Source organism: Amblyomma americanum, chromosome 4 (genome assembly GCF_052857255.1).
Source record: "Amblyomma americanum isolate KBUSLIRL-KWMA chromosome 4, ASM5285725v1, whole genome shotgun sequence".
Lineage (NCBI taxonomy): Eukaryota > Metazoa > Arthropoda > Arachnida > Ixodida > Ixodidae > Amblyomma > Amblyomma americanum.
In genome coordinates this window covers 60,110,572-60,135,352 of record NC_135500.1, presented here as the reverse complement: position 1 = coordinate 60,135,352, position 24,781 = coordinate 60,110,572, and positions in this window count along the sequence as shown.

The following is a 24,781-nucleotide window of genomic DNA, read 5'->3' as shown; positions in this document are numbered from 1 at the left end:
TACTCTTCGACGACTTGTAAAATCGATGTTCGTGAATCTCCCTAGTTTTAATCTAAAACGATGTAAATCGTTGTTTTGAGCTGGAATACAAGTTCTCGCGCAGCTCTGAGAGAAAAAGTTTACACCTTTATCTCGTCTACTCATCGACAACTTGTAAAATCGATGTTCGTGAATCTCGCTAGTTTCGATCTAAAACGATCTATCCCGTTGTTTTGAGCTGGAATACAAGTTTTCGCGCGGTTCTGAGAGAAAAAGTTTACACCTTTCTCTCGTCTACTCTTCGACGATTTGTAAAATCGATGTACGTGAATCTTGCTAGTTTCGATCTATAACGATGTATGCCGTTGTTTTGAGCCGGAATACAAGTTTTCGCGCAGTTCTGAAAGAAAACTTTACACCTTTCTCTCGTCTACTCATCGACGACTTGTATAATCGATGTTCGTGAATCTCGCTAGTTTCGATCTAAAACGATGTATCCCGTTGTTTTGAGCTGGAATACAAGTTTTCGCGCAGTTATGAGCGAAAAAGTTTACACCTTTCTCTTGTCTACTCATCGACAACTTGTAAAATCAATATTCGTGAATCTCGCCAGTTTCGATCTAAAACGATGTATCCCGTTGCTTTGAGCTGGAATACAAGTTTTCGCGCAGTTATGAGCGAAAAAGTTTACACCTTTCTCCCGTCTACTCATCGACGACTTGTATAATCGATGTTCGTGAATCTCGCTAGTTTCGATCTAAAACGATGTATACCGTGTTTTTGAGCTGGAATACAAGTTTTCGCGCAGTTATGAGCGGAAAAGTTTACACCTTTCTCTCGTCTACTCATCGACGACTTGTATAAGTGATGTTCATGAATCTCCCTAGTTTTGATCTAAAACGATGTATCCCGTTGTTTTGAGCTGGAATACAAGTTCTCGCGCAGTTCTGAGAGAAAACGTTTACACCTTTCTCTCGTCTACTCTTCGACGACTTGTAAAATCGAAGTGCATGAATCTCGCTTGTTTCGTTCTAAAACGATGTATCCCGTTGTTTTGAGCTGGAATACAAGTTTTCGCGCATTTCTGAAAGAAAAAGTTTACACCTTTCTCTCGTCAACTCATCGACGACTTGTATAATCGATGTTCGTGAATCTCGCTAGTTTCGATCTAAAACGATGTATACCGTGTTTTTGAGCTGGAATACAAGTTTTCGCGCAGTTATGAGCGGAAAAGTTTACACCTTTCTCTCGTCTACTCATCGACGACTTGTATAATCGATGTTCATGAATCTCCCTAGTTTTGATCTAAAACGATGTATCCCGTTGTTTTGAGCTGGAATACAAGTTTTCGCGCAGTTCTGAGAGAAAAAGTTTACACCTTTCTCTCGTCTACTCTTCGACGACTTGTAAAATCGAAGTGCATGAATCTCGCTAGTTTCGTTCTAAAACGATGTATCCCGTTGTTTTGAGCTGGAATACAAGTTTTCGCGCATTTCTGAAAGAAAAAGTTTACACCTTTCTCTAGTCTACTCATCGACGACTTGTAAAATCGATGTTCGTGAATCTTGCTAGTTTCGATCTATAACGATGTATGCCGTTGTTTTGAGCCGGAATACAAGTTTTCGCGCGGTTCTGAGAGAAAAAGTTTACACCTTTCTCTCGTCTACTCTTCGACGATTTGTAAAATCGATGTACGTGAATCTTGCTAGTTTCAATCTATAACGATGTATGCCGTTGTTTTGAGCCGGAATACAAGTTTTCGCGCAGTTCTGAAAGAAAACTTTACACCTTTCTCTTGGCTACTCATCGACAACTTGTAAAATCGATATTCGTGAATCTCGCTAGTTTCGATCTAAAACGATGTATCCCGTTGTTTTGAGCTGGAATACAAGTTTTCGCGCAGTTATGAGCGAAAAAGTTTACACCTTTCTCCCGTCTACTCATCGACGACTTGTATAATCGATGTTCGTGAATCTCGCTAGTTTCGATCTAAAACGATGTATACCGTGTTTTTGAGCTGGAATACAAGTTTTCGCGCAGTTATGAGCGAAAAAGTTTATACCTTTCTCTCGTCTACTCATCGACGACTTGTATATTCGATGTTCATGAATCTCCCTAGTTTTGATCTAAAACGATGTATCCCGTTGTTTTGAGCTGGAATACAAGTTCTCGCGCAGTTCTGAGAGAAAAAGTTTACACCTTTCTCTCGTCTACTCTTCGACGACTTGTAAAATCGATGTTCGTGAATCTCCCTTGTTTTAATCTAAAACGATGTAAATCGTTGTTTTGAGCTAGAATACAAGTTCTCTCGCAGCTCTGAGAGACAAAGTTTACACCTTTATCTCGTCTACTCATCGACAACTTGTAAAATCGATGTTCGTGAATCTCGCTAGTTTCGATCTAAAACGATGTATCCCGTTGTTTTGAGCTGGAATACAAGTTTTCGCGCGGTTCTGAGAGAAAAAGTTTACACCTTTCTCTCGTCTACTCTTCGACGATTTGTAAAATCGATGTACGTGAATCTCGCTAGTTTCGATCTAAAACGATGTATCCCGTTGTTTTGAGCTGGAATACAAGTTTTCGCGCAGTTATGAGCGAAAAAGTTTACACCTTTCTCTTGTCTACTCATCGACAACTTGTAAAATCGATATTCGTGAATCTCTCTAGTTTCGATCTAAAACGATGTATCCCGTTGTTTTGAGCTGGAATACAAGTTTTCGCGCATTTCTGAAAGAAAAAGTTTACACCTTTCTCTAGTCTACTCATCGACGACTTGTAAAATCGATGTTCGTGAATCTTGCTAGTTTCGATCTATAACGATGTATGCCGTTGTTTTGAGCCGGAATACAAGTTTTCGCGCGGTTCTGAGAGAAAAAGTTTACACCTTTCTCTCGTCTACTCTTCGACGATTTGTAAAATCGATGTACGTGAATCTTGCTAGTTTCAATCTATAACGATGTATGCCGTTGTTTTGAGCCGGAATACAAGTTTTCGCGCAGTTCTGAAAGAAAACTTTACACCTTTCTCTTGGCTACTCATCGACAACTTGTAAAATCGATATTCGTGAATCTCGCTAGTTTCGATCTAAAACGATGTATCCCGTTGTTTTGAGCTGGAATACAAGTTTTCGCGCAGTTATGAGCGAAAAAGTTTACACCTTTCTCCCGTCTACTCATCGACGACTTGTATAATCGATGTTCGTGAATCTCGCTAGTTTCGATCTAAAACGATGTATACCGTGTTTTTGAGCTGGAATACAAGTTTTCGCGCAGTTATGAGCGAAAAAGTTTATACCTTTCTCTCGTCTACTCATCGACGACTTGTATATTCGATGTTCATGAATCTCCCTAGTTTTGATCTAAAACGATGTATCCCGTTGTTTTGAGCTGGAATACAAGTTCTCGCGCAGTTCTGAGAGAAAAAGTTTACACCTTTCTCTCGTCTACTCTTCGACGACTTGTAAAATCGATGTTCGTGAATCTCCCTTGTTTTAATCTAAAACGATGTAAATCGTTGTTTTGAGCTAGAATACAAGTTCTCTCGCAGCTCTGAGAGACAAAGTTTACACCTTTATCTCGTCTACTCATCGACAACTTGTAAAATCGATGTTCGTGAATCTCGCTAGTTTCGATCTAAAACGATGTATCCCGTTGTTTTGAGCTGGAATACAAGTTTTCGCGCGGTTCTGAGAGAAAAAGTTTACACCTTTCTCTCGTCTACTCTTCGACGATTTGTAAAATCGATGTACGTGAATCTCGCTAGTTTCGATCTAAAACGATGTATCCCGTTGTTTTGAGCTGGAATACAAGTTTTCGCGCAGTTATGAGCGAAAAAGTTTACACCTTTCTCTTGTCTACTCATCGACAACTTGTAAAATCGATATTCGTGAATCTCTCTAGTTTCGATCTAAAACGATGTATCCCGTTGTTTTGAGCTGGAATACAAGTTTTCGCGCAGTTATGAGCGAAAAAGTTTACACCTTTCTCCCGTCTACTCATCGACGACTTGTATAATCGATGTTCGTGAATCTCGCTAGTTTCGATCTAAAACGATGTATACCGTGTTTTTGAGCTGGAATACAAGTTTTCGCGCAGTTATGAGCGGAAAAGTTTACACCTTTCTCTTGTCTACTCATCGACGACTTGTATAATCGATGTTCATGAATCTCCCTAGTTTTGATCTAAAACGATGTATCCCGTTGTTTTGAGCTGGAATACAAGTTCTCGCGCAGTTCTGAGAGAAAAAGTTTACACCTTTCTCTCGTCTACTCTTCGACGACTTGTAAAATCGAAGTGCATGAATCTCGCTAGTTTCGTTCTAAAACGATGTATCCCGTTGTTTTTAGCTGGAATACAAGTTTTCGCGCATTTCTGAAAGAAAAAGTTTACACCTTTCTCTCGTCAACTCATCGACGACTTGTATAATCGATGTTCGTGAATCTCGCTAGTTTCGATCTAAAACGATGTATGCCGTGTTTTTGAGCTGGAATACAAGTTTTCGCGCAGTTATGAGCGGAAAAGTTTACACCTTTCTCTCGTCTACTCATCGACGACTTGTATAATCGATGTTCATGAATCTCCCTAGTTTTGATCTAAAACGATGTATCCCGTTGTTTTGAGCTGGAATACAAGTTCTCGCGCAGTTCTGAGAGAAAAAGTTTACACCTTTCTCTCGTCTACTCTTCGACGACTTGTAAAATCGAAGTGCATGAATCTCGCTAGTTTCGTTCTAAAACGATGTATCGGGTTGTTTTGAGCTGGAATACAAGTTTTCGCGCATTTCTGAAAGGAAAAGTTTACACCTTTCTCTAGTCTACTCATCGACGACTTGTAAAATCGATGTTCGTGAATCTCCCTAGTTTTGATCTAAAACGATGTATCGCGTTGTTTTGAGCTGGAATACAAGTTCTCGCGCAGTTCTGAGAGAAAAAGTTTACACCTTTCTCTCGTCTACTCTTCGACGACTTGTAAAATCGAAGTGCATGAATCTCGCTAGTTTCGTTCTAAAACGATGTATCGCGTTGTTTTGAGCTGGAATACAAGTTTTCGCGCATTTCTGAAAGGAAAAGTTTACACCTTTCTCTAGTCTACTCATCGACGACTTGTAAAATCGATGTTCGTGAATCTCCCTAGTTTTGATCTAAAACGATGTATCGCGTTGTTTTGAGCTGGAATACAAGTTCTCGCGCAGTTCTGAGAGAAAAAATTTACACCTTTCTCTCGTCTACTCTTCGACGACTTGTAAAATCGATGTTCGTGAATCTTGCTAGTTTCGATCTATAACGATGTATGCCGTTGTTTTGAGCCGGAATACAAGTTTTCGCGCAGTTCTGAAAGAAAACGTTTACACCTTTCTCTCGTCTACTCATCGACGACTTGTATAATCGATGTTCGTGAATCTCCCTAGTTTTAATCTAAAACGATGTATCTCGTTGTTTTGAGCTGGAATACAAGTTCTCGCGCAGCTCTGAGAGAAAAAGTTTACACCTTTATCTCGTCTACTCATCGACAACTTGTAAAATCGATGTTCGTGAATCTCGCTAGTTTCGATCTAAAACGATGTATCCCGTTGTTTTGAGCTGGAATACAAGTTTTCGCGCAGTTCTGAGAGAAAAAGTTTACACATTTCTCTCGTCTACTCATCGACGATTTGTAAAATCGATGTTCGTGAATCTCGCTAGTTTCGATCTAAAACGATGTATCCCGTTGTTTTGAGCTGGAATACAAGTTTTCGCGCAGTTATGAGCGAAAAAGTTTACACCTTTCTCTTGTCTACTCATCGACAACTTGTAAAATCGATATTCGTGAATCTCTCTAGTTTCGATCTAAAACGATGTATCCCGTTGTTTTGAGCTGGAATACAAGTTTTCGCGCAGTTATGAGCGAAAAAGTTTACACCTTTCTCCCGTCTACTCATCGACGACTTGTATAATCGATGTTCGTGAATCTCGCTAGTTTCGATCTAAAACGATGTATACCGTGTTTTTGAGCTGGAATACAAGTTTTCGCGCAGTTATGAGCGGAAAAGTTTACACCTTTCTCTTGTCTACTCATCGACGACTTGTATAATCGATGTTCATGAATCTCCCTAGTTTTGATCTAAAACGATGTATCCCGTTGTTTTGAGCTGGAATACAAGTTCTCGCGCAGTTCTGAGAGAAAAAGTTTACACCTTTCTCTCGTCTACTCTTCGACGACTTGTAAAATCGAAGTGCATGAATCTCGCTAGTTTCGTTCTAAAACGATGTATCCCGTTGTTTTGAGCTGGAATACAAGTTTTCGCGCATTTCTGAAAGAAAAAGTTTACACCTTTCTCTCGTCAACTCATCGACGACTTGTATAATCGATGTTCGTGAATCTCGCTAGTTTCGATCTAAAACGATGTATGCCGTGTTTTTGAGCTGGAATACAAGTTTTCGCGCAGTTATGAGCGGAAAAGTTTACACCTTTCTCTCGTCTACTCATCGACGACTTGTATAATCGATGTTCATGAATCTCCCTAGTTTTGATCTAAAACGATGTATCCCGTTGTTTTGAGCTGGAATACAAGTTCTCGCGCAGTTCTGAGAGAAAAAGTTTACACCTTTCTCTCGTCTACTCTTCGACGACTTGTAAAATCGATGTTCGTGAATCTTGCTAGTTTCGATCTATAACGATGTATGCCGTTGTTTTGAGCCGGAATACAAGTTTTCGCGCAGTTCTGAAAGAAAACGTTTACACCTTTCTCTCGTCTACTCATCGACGACTTGTATAATCGATGTTCGTGAATCTCCCTAGTTTTAATCTAAAACGATGTATCCCGTTGTTTTGAGCTGGAATACCAGTTTTCGCGCAGTTATGAGCGAAAAAGTTTACACCTTTCTCTTGTACTCATCGACGACTTGTAAAATCGATGTTCTTGAATCTCCCTAGCTTTGATCCAAAACGATGTATCCTGTTGTTCTGAGCTGGATTACAAGTTCTCGCGCAGTTCTGAGAGAAAACGTTTGCACCTTTCTCTCGTCTACTCTTCGACGACTTGTAAAATCGAAGTGCACGAATCTCGCTGGTTTCGTTCTAAAACGATGTATCCCGTTGTTTTCAGCCGGAGTACAAGTTTTCGCGCAGTCTACTCTTCGATGACTTGTAAAATAAAGTGCGTAAACCTCGCTAGTTTCGATCTAAAACGATGTATCCCGTTGTTTTGAGCCGGAATACAAGTTTTCGCGCAGTTCTGAGAGAAAAAGTTTACACCTTTCGTCTACTCTTCGACGACTTGTAAACTCGAAGTGCGTAAATCTCGCAAGTTTCGTTCTAAAACGATGTATCCCGTTGTTTTGAGCCGGAGTACAAGTTTTCGCGCAGTGTACTCTTCGACGACTTGTAAAATCAAAGTGCGTAAACCTCGCCAGTTTCAATCTAAAACGATGTATCCCGTTGTTTTGAGCCGGAATACAAGTTTTCGCGCAGTTCTGAGAGAAAAAGTTTACACCTTTCTCTCGTTTACTCATCCGCGACTTGTAAAACAGATGTTCGTGAATCTCCCTAGTTTTGATCTAAAACGATGTATCGCGTTGTTTTGAGCTGGAATACAAGTTCTCGCGCAGCTCTGAGAGAAAAAGTTTACACCTTTATCTCGTCTACTCATCGACAACTTGTAAAATCGATGTTCGTGAATCTCGCTAGTTTCGATCTAAAACGATGTATCCCGTTGTTTTCAGCTGGAATACAAGTTTTCGCGCGGTTCTGAGAGAAAAAGTTTACACCTTTCTCTCGTCTACTCTTCGACGATTTGTAAAATCGATGTACGTGAATCTTGCTAGTTTCGATCTATAACGATGTATGCCGTTGTTTTGAGCCGGAATACAAGTTTTCGCGCAGTTCTGAAAGAAAACTTTACACCTTTCTCTCGTCTACTCATCGACGACTTGTATAATCGATGTTCGTGAATCTCGCTAGTTTCGATCTAAAACGATGTATCCCGTTGTTTTGAGCTGGAATACAAGTTTTCGCGCAGTTATGAGCGAAAAAGTTTACACCTTTCTCTTGTCTACTCATCGACAACTTGTAAAATCGATATTCGTGAATCTCGCTAGTTTCGATCTAAAACGATGTATCCCGTTGTTTTGAGCTGGAATACAAGTTTTCGCGCAGTTATGAGCGAAAAAGTTTACACCTTTCTCCCGTCTACTCATCGACGACTTGTATAATCGATGTTCGTGAATCTCGCTAGTTTCGATCTAAAACGATGTATACCGTGTTTTTGAGCTGGAATACAAGTTTTCGCGCAGTTATGAGCGAAAAAGTTTACACCTTTCTCTCGTCTACTCATCGACGACTTGTATAATCGATGTTCATGAATCTCCCTAGTTTTGATCTAAAACGATGTATCCCGTTGTTTTGAGCTGGAATACAAGTTCTCGCGCAGTTCTGAGAGAAAAAGTTTACACCTTTCTCTCGTCTACTCTTCGACGACTTGTAAAATCGATGTTCGTGAATCTCCCTAGTTTTAATCTAAAACGATGTAAATCGTTGTTTTGAGCTGGAATACAAGTTCTCGCGCAGCTCTGAGAGAAAAAGTTTACACCTTTATCTCGTCTACTCATCGACAACTTGTAAAATCGATGTTCGTGAATCTCGCTAGTTTCGATCTAAAACGATCTATCCCGTTGTTTTGAGCTGGAATACAAGTTTTCGCGCGGTTCTGAGAGAAAAAGTTTACACCTTTCTCTCGTCTACTCTTCGACGATTTGTAAAATCGATGTACGTGAATCTTGCTAGTTTCGATCTATAACGATGTATGCCGTTGTTTTGAGCCGGAATACAAGTTTTCGCGCAGTTCTGAAAGAAAACTTTACACCTTTCTCTCGTCTACTCATCGACGACTTGTATAATCGATGTTCGTGAATCTCGCTAGTTTCGATCTAAAACGATGTATCCCGTTGTTTTGAGCTGGAATACAAGTTTTCGCGCAGTTATGAGCGAAAAAGTTTACACCTTTCTCTTGTCTACTCATCGACAACTTGTAAAATCGATATTCGTGAATCTCGCTAGTTTCGATCTAAAACGATGTATCCCGTTGCTTTGAGCTGGAATACAAGTTTTCGCGCAGTTATGAGCGAAAAAGTTTACACCTTTCTCCCGTCTACTCATCGACGACTTGTATAATCGATGTTCGTGAATCTCGCTAGTTTCGATCTAAAACGATGTATACCGTGTTTTTGAGCTGGAATACAAGTTTTCGCGCAGTTATGAGCGGAAAAGTTTACACCTTTCTCTCGTCTACTCATCGACGACTTGTATAATCGATGTTCATGAATCTCCCTAGTTTTGATCTAAAACGATGTATCCCGTTGTTTTGAGCTGGAATACAAGTTCTCGCGCAGTTCTGAGAGAAAAAGTTTACACCTTTCTCTCGTCTACTCTTCGACGACTTGTAAAATCGAAGTGCATGAATCTCGCTAGTTTCGTTCTAAAACGATGTATCCCGTTGTTTTGAGCTGGAATACAAGTTTTCGCGCATTTCTGAAAGAAAAAGTTTACACCTTTCTCTCGTCAACTCATCGACGACTTGTATAATCGATGTTCGTGAATCTCGCTAGTTTCGATCTAAAACAATGTATACCGTGTTTTTGAGCTGGAATACAAGTTTTCGCGCAGTTATGAGCGGAAAAGTTTACACCTTTCTCTCGTCTACTCATCGACGACTTGTATAATCGATGTTCATGAATCTCCCTAGTTTTGATCTAAAACGATGTATCCCGTTGTTTTGAGCTGGAATACAAGTTTTCGCGCAGTTCTGAGAGCAAAAGTTTACACCTTTCTCTCGTCTACTCTTCGACGACTTGTAAAATCGAAGTGCATGAATCTCGCTAGTTTCGTTCTAAAACGATGTATCCCGTTGTTTTGAGCTGGAATACAAGTTTTCGCGCATTTCTGAAAGAAAAAGTTTACACCTTTCTCTAGTCTACTCATCGACGACTTGTAAAATCGATGTTCGTGAATCTTGCTAGTTTCGATCTATAACGATGTATGCCGTTGTTTTGAGCCGGAATACAAGTTTTCGCGCAGTTCTGAAAGAAAACGTTTACACCTTTCTCTCGTCTACTCATCGACAACTTGTATAATCGATGTTCGTGAATCTCCCTAGTTTTAATCTAAAACGATGTATCTCGTTGTTTTGAGCTGGAATACAAGTTCTCGCGCAGCTCTGAGAGAAAAAGTTTACACCTTTATCTCGTCTACTCCTCGACAACTTGTAAAATCGATGTTCGTGAATCTCGCTAGTTTCGATCTAAAACGATGTATCCCGTTGTTTTGAGCTGGAATACAAGTTTTCGCGCAGTTCTGAGAGAAAATGTTTACACATTTCTCTCGTCTACTCATCGACGATTTGTAAAATCGATGTTCGTGAATCTCGCTAGTTTCGATCTAAAACGATGTATCCCGTTGTTTTGAGCTGGAATACAAGTTTTCGCGCAGTTATGAGCGAAAAAGTTTACACCTTTCTCTTGTCTACTCATCGACGACTTGTAAAATCGATGTTCTTGAATCTCCCTAGCTTTGATCCAAAACGATGTATTCTGTTGTTTTGAGCTGGATTACAAGTTCTCGCGCAGTTCTGAGAGAAAACGTTTGCACAATTCTCTCGTCTACTCTTCGATTACTTGTAAAATAAAGTGCGTAAACCTCGCTAGTTTCGATCTAAAACGATGTATCCCGTTGTTTTGAGCCGGAATACAAGTTTTCGCGCAGTTCTGAGAGAAAAAGTTTACACCTTTCGTCTACTCTTCGACGACTTGTAAACTCGAAGTGCATAAATGTCGCTAGTTTCGTTCTAAAACGATGTATCCCGTTGTTTTGAGCCGGAGTACAAGTTTTCGCGCAGTGTACTCTTCGACGACTTGTAAAATCAAAGTGCGTAAACCTCGCCAGTTTCGATCTAAAACGATGTATCCCGTTGTTTTGAGCCAGAATACAAGTTTTCGCGCAGTTCTGAGAGAAAAAGTTTACATCTTTCTCTCGTTTACTCATCCGCGACTTGTAAAATCGATGTTCGTAAATCTCGCTAGTTTCGATCTAAAACGATGTATCCCGTTGTTTCGAGCTGGAATACAAGTTTTCGCGCAGTTCTGAGAGAAAAAGTTTACACCTTTCTCTCGTCTACTCATCGACGACTTGTAAAATCGATGTTCGTGAATCTCCCTAGTTTCGATCTAAAACGATGTATCCCGTTGTTTTGAGCTGGAATACAAGTTTTCGCGCAGTTATTAGCGAAAAAGTTTACACCTTTCTCTTGTCTACTCATCGACAACTTGTAAAATCGATATTCGTGAATCTCGCTAGTTTCGATCTAAAACGATGTATCCCGTTGTTTTGAGCTGGAATACAAGTTTTCGCGCAGTTATGAGCGAAAAAGTTTACACCTTTCTCCCGTCTACTCATCGACGACTTGTATAATTGATGTTCGTGAATCTCGCTAGTTTCGATCTAAAACGATGTATACCGTGTTTTTGAGCTGGAATACAAGTTTTCGCGCAGTTATGAGCGGAAAAGTTTACACCTTTCTCTCGTCTACTCATCGACGACTTGTATAATCGATGTTCATGAATCTCCCTAGTTTCGATCTAAAACGATGTATCCCGTTGTTTTGAGCCGGAATACAAGTTTTGGCGCAGTTCTGAGAGAAAAAGTTTACACCTTTCGTCTACTCTTCGACGACTTGTAAACTCGAAGTGCATGAATCTCGCTAGTTTCGTTCTAAAACGATGTATCCCGTTGTTTTGAGCCCGAGTACAAGTTTTCGCGCAGTGAACTCTTCGACGACTTGTAAAATCAAAGTGCGTAAACCTCGCTAGTTTCGATCTAAAACGATGTATCCCGTTGTTTTGAGCCGGAATACAAGTTTTCGCGCAGTTCTGAGAGAAAAAGTTTACACCTTTCTCTCGAGTACTCATCCACGACTTGTAAAATCGATGTTCGTAAATCTCGCTAGTTTCGATCTAAAACGATGTATCCCGTTGTTTTGAGCTGGAATACAAGTGTTTGCGCAGTTCTGAGAGAAAGTTTACACCTTTCTCTCGTCTCCTCTTCGACGATTTGTAAAATCGATGTTCGTGAATCTTGCTAGTTTCGATCTATAACGATGTATGCCGTTGTTTTGAGCCGGAATACAAGTTTTCGCGCAGTTCTGAAAGAAAACGTTTACACCTTTCTCTCGTGTACTCATCGACGACTTGTATAATCGATGTTCGTGAATCTCCCTAGTTTTAATCTAAAACGATGTATCCCGTTGTTTTGAGGTGGAATACAAGTTCTCGCGCAGTTCTGAGAGAAAACGTTTACACCTTTCTCTCGTCTACTCTTCGACGACTTGTAAAATCGAAGTGCATGAATCTCGCTAGTTTCGTTCTAAAACGATGTATCCCGTTGTTTTGAGCCGGAGTACAAGTTTTCGCGCAGTCTACTCTTCGACGACTTGTAAAATCAAAGTGCGTAAATCTTGCTTGTTTCGATCTAAAATGATGTATACCGTCTTTTGAGCTGGAATACAAGTTTTCGCGCATTTCTGAAAGAAAAAGTTTACACCTTTCTCTCGTCTACTCATCGACGACTTGTATAATCGATGTTCGTGAGTCTCGCTAGTATCGATCCAAAACGATGTATACCGTGTTTTTGAGCTGGAATACAAGTTTTCGCGCAGTTCTGAGAGAAAAAGTTTACACCTTTCTCTCGTCTACTCATCGACAACTTGTAAAATCGATGTTCGTGAATCTCGCTAGTTTCGATCTAAAACGATGTATCCCGTTGTTTTGAGCTGGAATACAAGTTTTCGCGCAGTTCTGAGAGAAAAGGTTTACACCTTTCTCTCGTCTACTCGTCGACGATTTGTAAAATTGATGTACGTGAATCTTGCTAGTTTCGATCTAAAACGATGTATCTCGTTGTTTTGAGCTGGAATACAAGTTTTCGCGCAGTTCTGAAAGAAAAAGTTTACACCTTTCTCTCGTCTACTCATCGACGACTTGTGAAATCGATGTTCATGAATCTCGCTAGTTTCGATCTAAAACGATGTATCCCGTTGTTTTGAGCTGGAATACAAGTTTTCGCGCAGTTATGAGCGAAAAAGTTTACACCTTTCTCTTGTCTACTCATCGACGACTTGTAAAATCGATGTTCTTGAATCTCCCTAGTTTTGATCTAAAACGATGTATCCCGTTGTTTTGAGCTGGAATACAAGTTCTCGCGCAGTTCTGAGAGAAAAAGTTTACACCTTTCTTTCGTCTACTCTTCGACGACTTGTAAAATCGAAGTGCATGAATCTCGCTAGTTTCGTTCTAAAACGATGTATCCCGTTGTTTTGATCTGGAATACAAGTTTTCGCGCAGTTCTGAAAGAAAAAGTTTACACCTTTCTCCCGTCTACTCATCGACGACTTGTATAATCGATGTTCGTGAATCTCGCTAGTTTCGATCTAAAACGATGTATACCGTGTTTTTGAGCTGGAATACAAGTTTTCGCGCAGTTATGAGCGAAAAAGTGTACACCTTTCTCTCGTCTACTCATCGACGACTTGTATAATCGATGTTCATGAATCTCCCTAGTTTTGATCTAAAACGATGTATCCCGTTGTTTTGAGCTGGAATACAAGTTCTCGCGCAGTTCTGAGAGAAAAAGTTTACACCTTTCTCTCGTCTACTCTTCGACGATTTGTAAAATCGATGTACGTGAATCTTGCTAGTTTCGATCTATAACGATGTATGCCGTTGTTTTGAGCCGGAATACAAGTTTTCGCGCAGTTCTGAAAGAAAACTTTACACCTTTCTCTCGTCTACTCATCGACGACTTGTATAATCGATGTTCGTGAATCTCGCTAGTTTCGATCTAAAACGATGTATCCCGTTGTTTTGAGCTGGAATACAAGTTTTCGCGCAGTTATGAGCGAAAAAGTTTACACCTTTCTCTTGTCTACTCATCGACAACTTGTAAAATCGATATTCGTGAATCTCGCTAGTTTCGATCTAAAACGATGTATACCGTGTTTTTGAGCTGGAATACAAGTTTTCGCGCAGTTATGAGCGGAAAAGTTTACACCTTTCTCTCGTCTACTCATCGACGAATTGTATAATCGATGTTCATGAATCTCCCTAGTTTTGATCTAAAACGATGTATCCCGTTGTTTTGAGCTGGAATACAAGTTCTCGCGCAGTTCTGAGAGAAAAAGTTTACACCTTTCTCTCGTCTACTCTTCGACGACTTGTAAAATCGAAGTGCATGAATCTCGCTAGTTTCGTTCTAGAACGATGTATCCCGTTGTTTTGAGCTGGAATACAAGTTTTCGCGCATTTCTGAAAGAAAAAGTTTACACCTTTCTCTCGTCAACTCATCGACGACTTGTATAATCGATGTTCGTGAATCTCGCTAGTTTCGATCTAAAACGATGTATACCGTGTTTTTGAGCTGGAATACAAGTTTTCGCGCAGTTATGAGCGGAAAAGTTTACACCTTTCTCTCGTCTACTCATCGCGACTTGTATAATCGATGTTCATGAATCTCCCTAGTTTTGATCTAAAACGATGTATCCCGTTGTTTTGAGCTGGAATACAAGTTTTCGCGCAGTTCTGAGAGAAAAAGTTTACACCTTTCTCTCGTCTACTCTTCGACGACTTGTAAAATCGAAGTGCATGAATCTCGCTAGTTTCGTTCTAAAACGATGTATCCCGTTGTTTTGAGCTGGAGAACAAGTTTTCGCGCATTTCTGAAAGAAAAAGTTTACACCTTTCTCTAGTCTACTCATCGACGACTTGTAAAATCGATGTTCGTGAATCTTGCTAGTTTCGATCTATAACGATGTATGCCGTTGTTTTGAGCCGGAATACAAGTTTTCGCGCAGTTCTGAAAGAAAACGTTTACACCTTTCTCTCGTCTACTCATCGACAACTTGTATAATCGATGTTCGTGAATCTCCCTAGTTTTAATCTAAAACGATGTATCTCGTTGTTTTGAGCTGGAATACAAGTTCTCGCGCAGCTCTGAGAGAAAAAGTTTACACCTTTATCTCGTCTACTCATCGACAACTTGTAAAATCGATGTTCGTGAATCTCGCTAGTTTCGATCTAAAACGATGTATCCCGTTTTGAGCTGGAATAGAAGTTTTCGCGCAGTTCTGAGAGAAAAAGTTTACACATTTCTCTCGTCTACTCATCGACGATTTGTAAAATCGATGTTCGTGAATCTCGCTAGTTTCGATCTAAAACGATGTATCCCGTTGTTTTGAGCCGGAATACAAGTTTTCGCGCAGTTATGAGCGAAAAAGTTTACACCTTTCTCTTGTCTACTCATCGACGACTTGTAAAATCGATGTTCTTGAATCTCCCTAGCTTTGATCCAAAATGATGTATTCTGTTGTTTTGAGCTGGATTACAAGTTCTCGCGCAGTTCTGAGAGAAAACGTTTGCACAATTCTCTCGTCTACTCTTCGACGACTTGTAAAATCGAAGTGCACGAATCTCGCTGGTTTCGTTCTAAAACGATGTATCCCGTTGTTTTCAGCCGGAGTACAAGTTTTCGCGCAGTCTACTCTTCGATTACTTGTAAAATAAAGTGCGTAAACCTCGCTAGTTTCAATCTAAAACGATGTATCCCGTTGTTTTGAGCCGGAATACAAGTTTTCGCGCAGTTCTGAGAGAAAAAGTTTACACCTTTCGTCTACTCTTCGACGACTTGTAAACTCGAAGTGCATGAATCTCGCTAGTTTCGTTCTAAAACGATGTATCCCGTTGTTTTGAGCCCGAGTACAAGTTTTCGCGCAGTGAACTCTTCGACGACTTGTAAAATCAAAGTGCGTAAACCTCGCTAGTTTCGATCTAAAACGATGTATCCCGTTGTTTTGAGCCGGAATACAAGTTTTCGCGCAGTTCTGAGAGAAAAAGTTTACACCTTTCTCTCGAGTACTCATCCACGACTTGTAAAATCGATGTTCGTAAATCTCGCTAGTTTCGATCTAAAACGATGTATCCCGTTGTTTTGAGCTGGAATACAAGTGTTTGCGCAGTTCTGAGAGAAAGTTTACACCTTTCTCTCGTCTCCTCTTCGACGATTTGTAAAATCGATGTTCGTGAATCTTGCTAGTTTCGATCTATAACGATGTATGCCGTTGTTTTGAGCCGGAATACAAGTTTTCGCGCAGTTCTGAAAGAAAACGTTTACACCTTTCTCTCGTGTACTCATCGACGACTTGTATAATCGATGTTCGTGAATCTCCCTAGTTTTAATCTAAAACGATGTATCCCGTTGTTTTGAGGTGGAATACAAGTTCTCGCGCAGTTCTGAGAGAAAACGTTTACACCTTTCTCTCGTCTACTCTTCGACGACTTGTAAAATCGAAGTGCATGAATCTCGCTAGTTTCGTTCTAAAACGATGTATCCCGTTGTTTTGAGCCGGAGTACAAGTTTTCGCGCAGTCTACTCTTCGACGACTTGTAAAATCAAAGTGCGTAAATCTCGCTTGTTTCGATCTAAAATGATGTATACCGTCTTTTGAGCTGGAATACAAGTTTTCGCGCATTTCTGAAAGAAAAAGTTTACACCTTTCTCTCGTCTACTCATCGACGACTTGTATAATCGATGTTCGTGAGTCTCGCTAGTATCGATCCAAAACGATGTATACCGTGTTTTTGAGCTGGAATACAAGTTTTCGCGCAGTTCTGAGAGAAAAAGTTTACACCTTTCTCTCGTCTACTCATCGACAACTTGTAAAATCGATGTTCGTGAATCTCGCTAGTTTCGATCTAAAACGATGTATCCCGTTGTTTTGAGCTGGAATACAAGTTTTCGCGCAGTTCTGAGAGAAAAAGTTTACACCTTTCTCTCGTCTACTCGTCGACGATTTGTAAAATTGATGTACGTGAATCTTGCTAGTTTCGATCTAAAACGATGTATCCCGTTGTTTTGAGCTGGAATACAAGTTCTCGCGCAGTTCTGAAAGAAAAAGTTTACACCTTTCTCTCGTCTACTCATCGACGACTTGTGAAATCGATGTTCATGAATCTCCCTAGTTTTGATCTAAAACGATGTATCCCGTTGTTTTGAGCTGGAATACAAGTTCTCGCGCAGTTCTGAGAGAAAAAGTTTACACCTTTCTCTCGTCTACTCTTCGACGACTTGTAAAATCGATATTAGTGAATCTCGCTAGTTTCGATCTAAAACGATGTATCCCGTTGTTTTGAGCTGGAATACAAGTTTTCGCGCAGTTATGAGCGAAAAAGTTTACACCTTTCTCTTGTCTACTCATCGACGACTTGTAAAATCGATGTTCTTGAATCTCCCTAGTTTTGATCTAAAACGATGTATCCCGTTGTTTTGAGCTGGAATACAAGTTCTCGCGCAGTTCTGAGAGAAAAAGTTTACACCTTTCTTTCGTCTACTCTTCGACGACTTGTAAAATCGAAGTGCATGAATCTCGCTAGTTTCGTTCTAAAACGATGTATCCCGTTGTTTTGATCTGGAATACAAGTTTTCGCGCAGTTCTGAAAGAAAAAGTTTACACCTTTCTCCCGTCTACTCATCGACGACTTGTATAATCGATGTTCGTGAATCTCGCTAGTTTCGATCTAAAACGATGTATACCGTGTTTTTGAGCTGGAATACAAGTTTTCGCGCAGTTATGAGCGAAAAAGTGTACACCTTTCTCTCGTCTACTCATCGACGACTTGTATAATCGATGTTCATGAATCTCCCTAGTTTTGATCTAAAACGATGTATCCCGTTGTTTTGAGCTGGAATACAAGTTCTCGCGCAGTTCTGAGAGAAAAAGTTTACACCTTTCTCTCGTCTACTCTTCGACGATTTGTAAAATCGATGTACGTGAATCTTGCTAGTTTCGATCTATAACGATGTATGCCGTTGTTTTGAGCCGGAATACAAGTTTTCGCGCAGTTCTGAAAGAAAACTTTACACCTTTCTCTCGTCTACTCATCGACGACTTGTATAATCGATGTTCGTGAATCTCGCTAGTTTCGATCTAAAACGATGTATCCCGTTGTTTTGAGCTGGAATACAAGTTTTCGCGCAGTTATGAGCGAAAAAGTTTACACCTTTCTCTTGTCTACTCATCGACAACTTGTAAAATCGATATTCGTGAATCTCGCTAGTTTCGATCTAAAACGATGTATACCGTGTTTTTGAGCTGGAATACAAGTTTTCGCGCAGTTATGAGCGGAAAAGTTTACACCTTTCTCTCGTCTACTCATCGACGACTTGTATAATCGATGTTCATGAATCTCCCTAGTTTTGATCTAAAACGATGTATCCCGTTGTTTTGAGCTGGAATACAAGTTTTCGCGCAGTTCTGAGAGAAAAAGTTTACACCTTTCTCTCGTCTACTCTTCGACGACTTGTAAAATCGAAGTGCATGAATCTCGCTAGTTTCGTTCTAAAACGATGTATCCCGTTGTTTTGAGCTGGAATACAAGTTTTCGCGCATTTCTGAAAGAAAAAGTTTACACCTTTTTCTCGTCAACTCATCGACGACTTGTATAATCGATGTTCGCGAATCTCGCTAGTTTCGATCTAAAACGATGTATACCGTGTTTTTGAGCTGGAATACAAGTTTTCGCGCAGTTATGAGCGAAAAAGTTTACACCTTTCTTTAGTCTACTCATCGACAACTTGTAAAATCGATGTTCGTGAATCTCGCTAGTTTCGATCTAAAACGATGTATCCCCTTGTTTTGAGCTGGAATGCAAGTTTTCGCGCAGTTATGAGCGAAAAAGTTTACACCTTTCTCTCGTCTACTCATCGACGACTTGTAAAATCGATGTTCGTGAATCTCCCTAGTTTTGATCTAAAACGATGTATCGCGTTGTTTTGAGCTGGAATACAAGTTCTCGCGCAGTTCTGAGAGAAAAAGTTTACACCTTTCTCTCGTCTACTCTTCGACGACTTGTAAAATCGAAGTGCATGAATCTCGCTAGTTTCGTTCTAAAACGATGTATCCCGTTGTTTTGAGCCGGAGTACAAGTTTTCGTGCAGTGAACTCTTCGACGACTTGTAAAATCAAAGTGCGTAAACCTCGCTAGTTTCGATCTAAAACGATGTATCCCGTTGTTTTGAGCCGGAATACAAGTTTTCGCGCAGTTCTGAGAGAAAAAGTTTACACCTTTCTCTCGTGTACTCATCCACGACTTGTAAAATCGATGTTCGTAAATCTCGCTAGTTTCGATCTAAAACGATGTATCCCTTTGTTTTGAGCTGGAATACAAGTGTTTGCGCAGTTCTGAGAGAAAGTGTACACCTTTCTCTAGTCTCCTCTTCGACGATTTGTAAAATCGATGTTCGTGAATCTTGCTAGTTTCGATCTATAACGATGTATGCCGTTGTTTTGAGCCGGAATACAAGTTTTCGCGCAGTTCTGAAAGAAAACGTTTACACCTTTCTCTCGTCTACTCATCGACGACTTGTATAATCGATGTTCGTGAATCTCCCTAGTTTTAATCTAAAACGATGTATCTCGTTGTTTTGAGCTGGAATACAAGTTCTCGCGCAGCTCTGAGAGAAAAAGTTTACACCTTTATCTCGTGTACTCATCGACAACTTGTAAAATTGATGTTCGTGAATCTCGCTAGTTTTGATCTAAAACGATGTATCCCGTTGTTTTGAGCTGGAATACAAGTTTTCGCGCAGTTCTGAGAGAAAAAGTTTACACATTTCTCTCGTCTACTCATCGACGATTTGTAAAATCGATGTTCGTGAATCTCGCTAGTTTCGATCTAAAACGATGTATCCCGTTGTTTTGAGCTGGAATACAAGTTTTCGCGCAGTTATGAGCGAAAAAGTTTACACCTTTCTCTTGTCTACTCATCGACGACTTGTAAAATCGATGTTCTTGAATCTCCCTAGCTTTGATCCAAAACGATGTATCCTGTTGTTTTGAGCTGGATTACAAGTTCTCGCGCAGTTCTGAGAGAAAACGTTTGCACCTTTCTCTCGTCTACTCTTCGACGACTTGTAAAATCGAAGTGCATGAATCTCGCTAGTTTCGTTCTAAAACGATGTATCCCGTTGTTTTCAGCCGGAGTAGAAGTTTTCGCGCAGTCTTCTCTTCGATGACTTGTAAAATAAAGTGCGTAAACCTCGCTAGATTCGATCTAAAACGATGTATCCCGTTGTTTTGAGCCGGAATACAAGTTTTCGCGCAGTTCTGAGAGAAAAAGTTTACACCTTTCTCTCGTCTACTCATCCGCGACTTGTAAAACCGATGTTCGTGAATCTCCCTAGTTTTGATCTAAAACGATGTATCGCGTTGTTTTGAGCTGGAATACAAGTTCTCGCGCCGTTATGAGAGAAAAAGTTTACACCTTTCTCTCGTGTACTCTTCGACGACTTGTAAAATCGAAGTGCATGAATCTCGCTAGTTTCGTTCTAAATCGATGTATCCCGTTGTTTGGAGCCGGAGTACAAGTTTTCGCGCAGTGTATTCTTCGACGACTTGTAAAATCAAAGTGCGTAAAGCTCGCTAGTTTCGATCTAAAACGATGTATCCCGTTGTTTTGAGCCGGAATACAAGTTTTCGCGCAGTTCTGAGAGAAAAATTTTACACCTTTCTCTCGTCTACTCATCCACGACTTGTAAAATCGATGTTCGTAAACCTCGCTAGTTTCGATCTAAAACGATGTATCCTGTTGTTTCGAGCTGGAATACAAGTTTTCGCGCAGTTCTGAGAGAAAAAGTTTACACCTTTCTCTCATCTACTCATCGACGACTTGTAAAATCGATGTTCGTGAATCTCCCTAGTTTTAATCTAAAACGATGTAAATCGTTGTTTTGAGCTGGAATACAAGTTCTCGCGCAGCTCTGAGAGAAAAAGTTTACACCTTTCTCTCGTCTACTCTTCGACGACTTGTAAAATCGAAGTGCATGAATCTCGCTAGTTTCGTTCTAAAACGATGTATCCCGTTGTTTTGAGCTGGAATACAAGTTTTCGCGCATTTCTGAAAGAAAAAGTTTACACCTTTCTCTTGTCTACTCATCGACGACTTGTAAAATCGATGTTCTTGAATCTCCCTAGTTTTGATCTAAAACGATGTATCCCGTTGTTTTGAGCTGGAATACAAGTTCTCGCGCAGTTCTGAGAGAAAAAGTTTACACCTTTCTCTCGTCTACTCTTCGACGACTTGTAAAATCGAAGTGCATGAATCTCGCTAGTTTCGTTCTAAAACGATGTATCCCGTTGTTTTGAGCTGGAATACAATTTTTCGCGCATTTCTGAAAGAAAAAGTTTACACCTTTCTCTCGTCAACTCATCGACGACTTGTATAATCGATGTTCGTGAATCTCGCTAGTTTCGATCTAAAACGATGTATACCGTGTTTTTGAGCTGGAATACAAGTTTTCGCGCAGTTATGAGCGAAAAAGTTTACACCTTTCTTTAGTCTACTCATCGACAACTTGTAAAATCGATGTTCGTGAATCTCGCTAGTTTCGATCTAAAACGATGTATCCCCTTGTTTTGAGCTGGAATGCAAGTTTTCGCGCAGTTATGAGCGAAAAAGTTTACACCTTTCTCTCGTCTACTCATCGACGACTTGTAAAATCGATGTTCGTGAATCTCCCTAGTTTTGATCTAAAACGATGTATCGCGTTGTTTTGAGCTGGAATACAAGTTCTCGCGCAGTTCTGAGAGAAAAAGTTTACACCTTTCTCTCGTCTACTCTTCGACGACTTGTAAAATCGAAGTGCATGAATCTCGCTAGTTTCGTTCTAAAACGATGTATCCCGTTGTTTTGAGCCGGAGTACAAGTTTTCGTGCAGTGAACTCTTCGATGACTTGTAAAATCAAAGTGCGTAAACCTCGCTAGTTTCGATCTAAAACGATGTATCCCGTTGTTTTGAGCCGGAATACAAGTTTTCGCGCAGTTCTGAGAGAAAAAGTTTACACCTTTCTCTCGTGTACTCATCCACGACTTGTAAAATCGATGTTCGTAAATCTCGCTAGTTTCGATCTAAAACGATGTATCCCTTTGTTTTGAGCTGGAATACAAGTGTTTGCGCAGTTCTGAGAGAAAGTGTACACCTTTCTCTAGTCTCCTCTTCGACGATTTGTAAAATCGATGTTCGTGAATCTTGCTAGTTTCGATCTATAACGATGTATGCCGTTGTTTTGAGCCGGAATACAAGTTTTCGCGCAGTTCTGAAAGAAAACGTTTACACCTTTCTCTCGTCTACTCATCGACGACTTGTATAATCGATGTTCGTGAATCTCCCTAGTTTTAATCTAAAACGATGTATCTCGTTGTTTTGAGCTGGAATACAAGTTCTCGCGCAGCTCTGAGAGAAAAAGTTTACACCTTTATCTCGTGTACTCATCGACCACTTGTAAAATTGATGTTCGTGAATCTCGCTAGTTTTGATCTAAAACGATGTATCCCGTTGTTTTGAGCTGGAATACAAGTTTTCGCGCAGTTCTGAGAGAAAAAGTTTACACATTTCTCTCGTCTACTCATCGACGATTTGTAAAATCGATGTTCGTGAATCTCGCTAGTTTCGATCTAAAACGATGTATCCCGTTGTTTTGAGCTGGAATACAAGTTTTCGCGCAGTTATGAGCGAAAAAGTTTACACCTTTCTCTTGTCTACTCATCGACGACTTGTAAAATCGATGTTCTTGAATCTCCCTAGCTTTGATCCAAAACGATGTATCCTGTTGTTTTGAGCTCGATTACAAGTTCTCGCGCAGTTCTGAGAGAAAACGTTTGCACCTTTCTCTCGTCTACTCTTCGACGACTTGTAAAATCGAAGTGCATGAATCTCGCTAGTTTCGTTCTAAAACGATGTATCCCGTTGTTTTCAGCCGGAGTAGAAGTTTTCGCGCAGTCTTCTCTTCGATGACTTGTAAAATAAAGTGCGTAAACCTCGCTAGATTCGATCTAAAACGATGTATCCCGTTGTTTTGAGCCGGAATACAAGTTTTCGCGCAGTTCTGAGAGAAAAAGTTTACACCTTTCTCTCGTCTACTCATCCGCGACTTGTAAAACCGATGTTCGTGAATCTCCCTAGTTTTGATCTAAAACGATGTATCGCGTTGTTTTGAGCTGGAATACAAGTTCTCGCGCCGTTCTGAGAGAAAAAGTTTACACCTTTCTCTCGTGTACTCTTCGACGACTTGTAAAATCGAAGTGCATGAATCTCGCTAGTTTCGTTCTAAATCGATGTATCCCGTTGTTTTGAGCCGGAGTACAAGTTTTCGCGCAGTGTATTCTTCGACGACTTGTAAAATCAAAGTGCGTAAAGCTCGCTAGTTTCGATCTAAAACGATGTATCCCGTTGTTTTGAGCCGGAATACAAGTTTTCGCGCAGTTCTGAGAGAAAAAGTTTACACCTTTCTCTCGTCTACTCATCCACGACTTGTAAAATCGATGTTCGTAAACCTCGCTAGTTTCGATCTAAAACGATGTATCCTGTTGTTTCGGGCTGGAATACAAGTTTTCGCGCAGTTCTGAGAGAAAAAGTTTACACCTTTCTCTCATCTACTCATCGACGACTTGTAAAATCGATGTTCGTGAATCTCCCTAGTTTTAATCTAAAACGATGTAAATCGTTGTTTTGAGCTGGAATACAAGTTCTCGCGCAGCTCTGAGAGAAAAAGTTTACACCTTTCTCTCGTCTACTCTTCGAAGATTTGTAAAATCGATGTACGTGAATCTTGCTAGTTTCGATCTATAACGATGTATGCCGTTGTTTTGAGCCGGAATACACCCCGCAGGGGGGCGCCTGCAGCTTGCAGGCGTCGCGACGGTGAGTGGCGACACCGCGGGTTCCCGAGCATCCGCAGGGACATCCCCGCAAGGGGATGATGGTGAACTGTGCATCACCACGGACCCGAGCACCCGCGCCTCGCCGTGCGTGGCATCGCCGTGTCCGGGGAAAAGGGGATCCTGGTGGTTGAGCCGATGCCGAGCGTTTGGACCCTTAAGGCCCCTTGGCAAAGGCAACACACCACTTTGGCCCCAGCTTCCTGCAGACGGCACCTCCGGCCTGACCCGACCGGGGGAATCGGCAGTCGCCTTTTCCTATCCTCCTCTTCATTTTTCACTTTCCTATCTCTGTCTCACAACTCTCCTATATCCTACTCACTTCTTAGTTTTTCCTTTTTTCCTGGCGGCGAGGGTTAACCTTGTGTGACCAACTACCCTGAGTTGCGTCATATTTGGTTATAGTTGAGGTGTACAGCTGGCGTGGGCAGGACTTGCTATCAAGTTCCTGTCCCGTCCCCTTGTTGGACTCCGTGGTGGGTGGCTGGCACCATGACCGAAAAACAGTTTTTTTTATGGCTCCCCAACTTTCAAAACCTGATCGCTCTCTCAAAAGAGGGCGGAACGAGGCAGACAACTTCTTTCAAAAAAGAAAAGTAACTTTCCCCAAATATCATGTGATCCACAGTGAACAACAAGATAAACAGGCAAGAATAATATCCCCCTTCCTTGTATCAAAGTGCTTGACTGAAACCCTAGGCATTGGCTATAAGCTGTCAAAAATGGCCAGCGGCGACTTATTGCTCGAACTGTGTGACAATGTCCAACATTTTAAGCTCTCCAACCTAACGTCCATAGGAGAAATCCCGGTCTCCGTGACTCCTCATCGCTCACTAAACACTGTCCGAGGCGTAATATCCGAAAATGATTTTCTTCACATAACTGAAAAAGAAATGCTCGAAGGGCTCATCGACCAAGACGTCATAGATGTCCACCGAATCAAAATCCGGAAGGACAACAAGGAAATAGACACAAAACACATGATCCTGACGTTCAACACCAGCACTCTGCCCG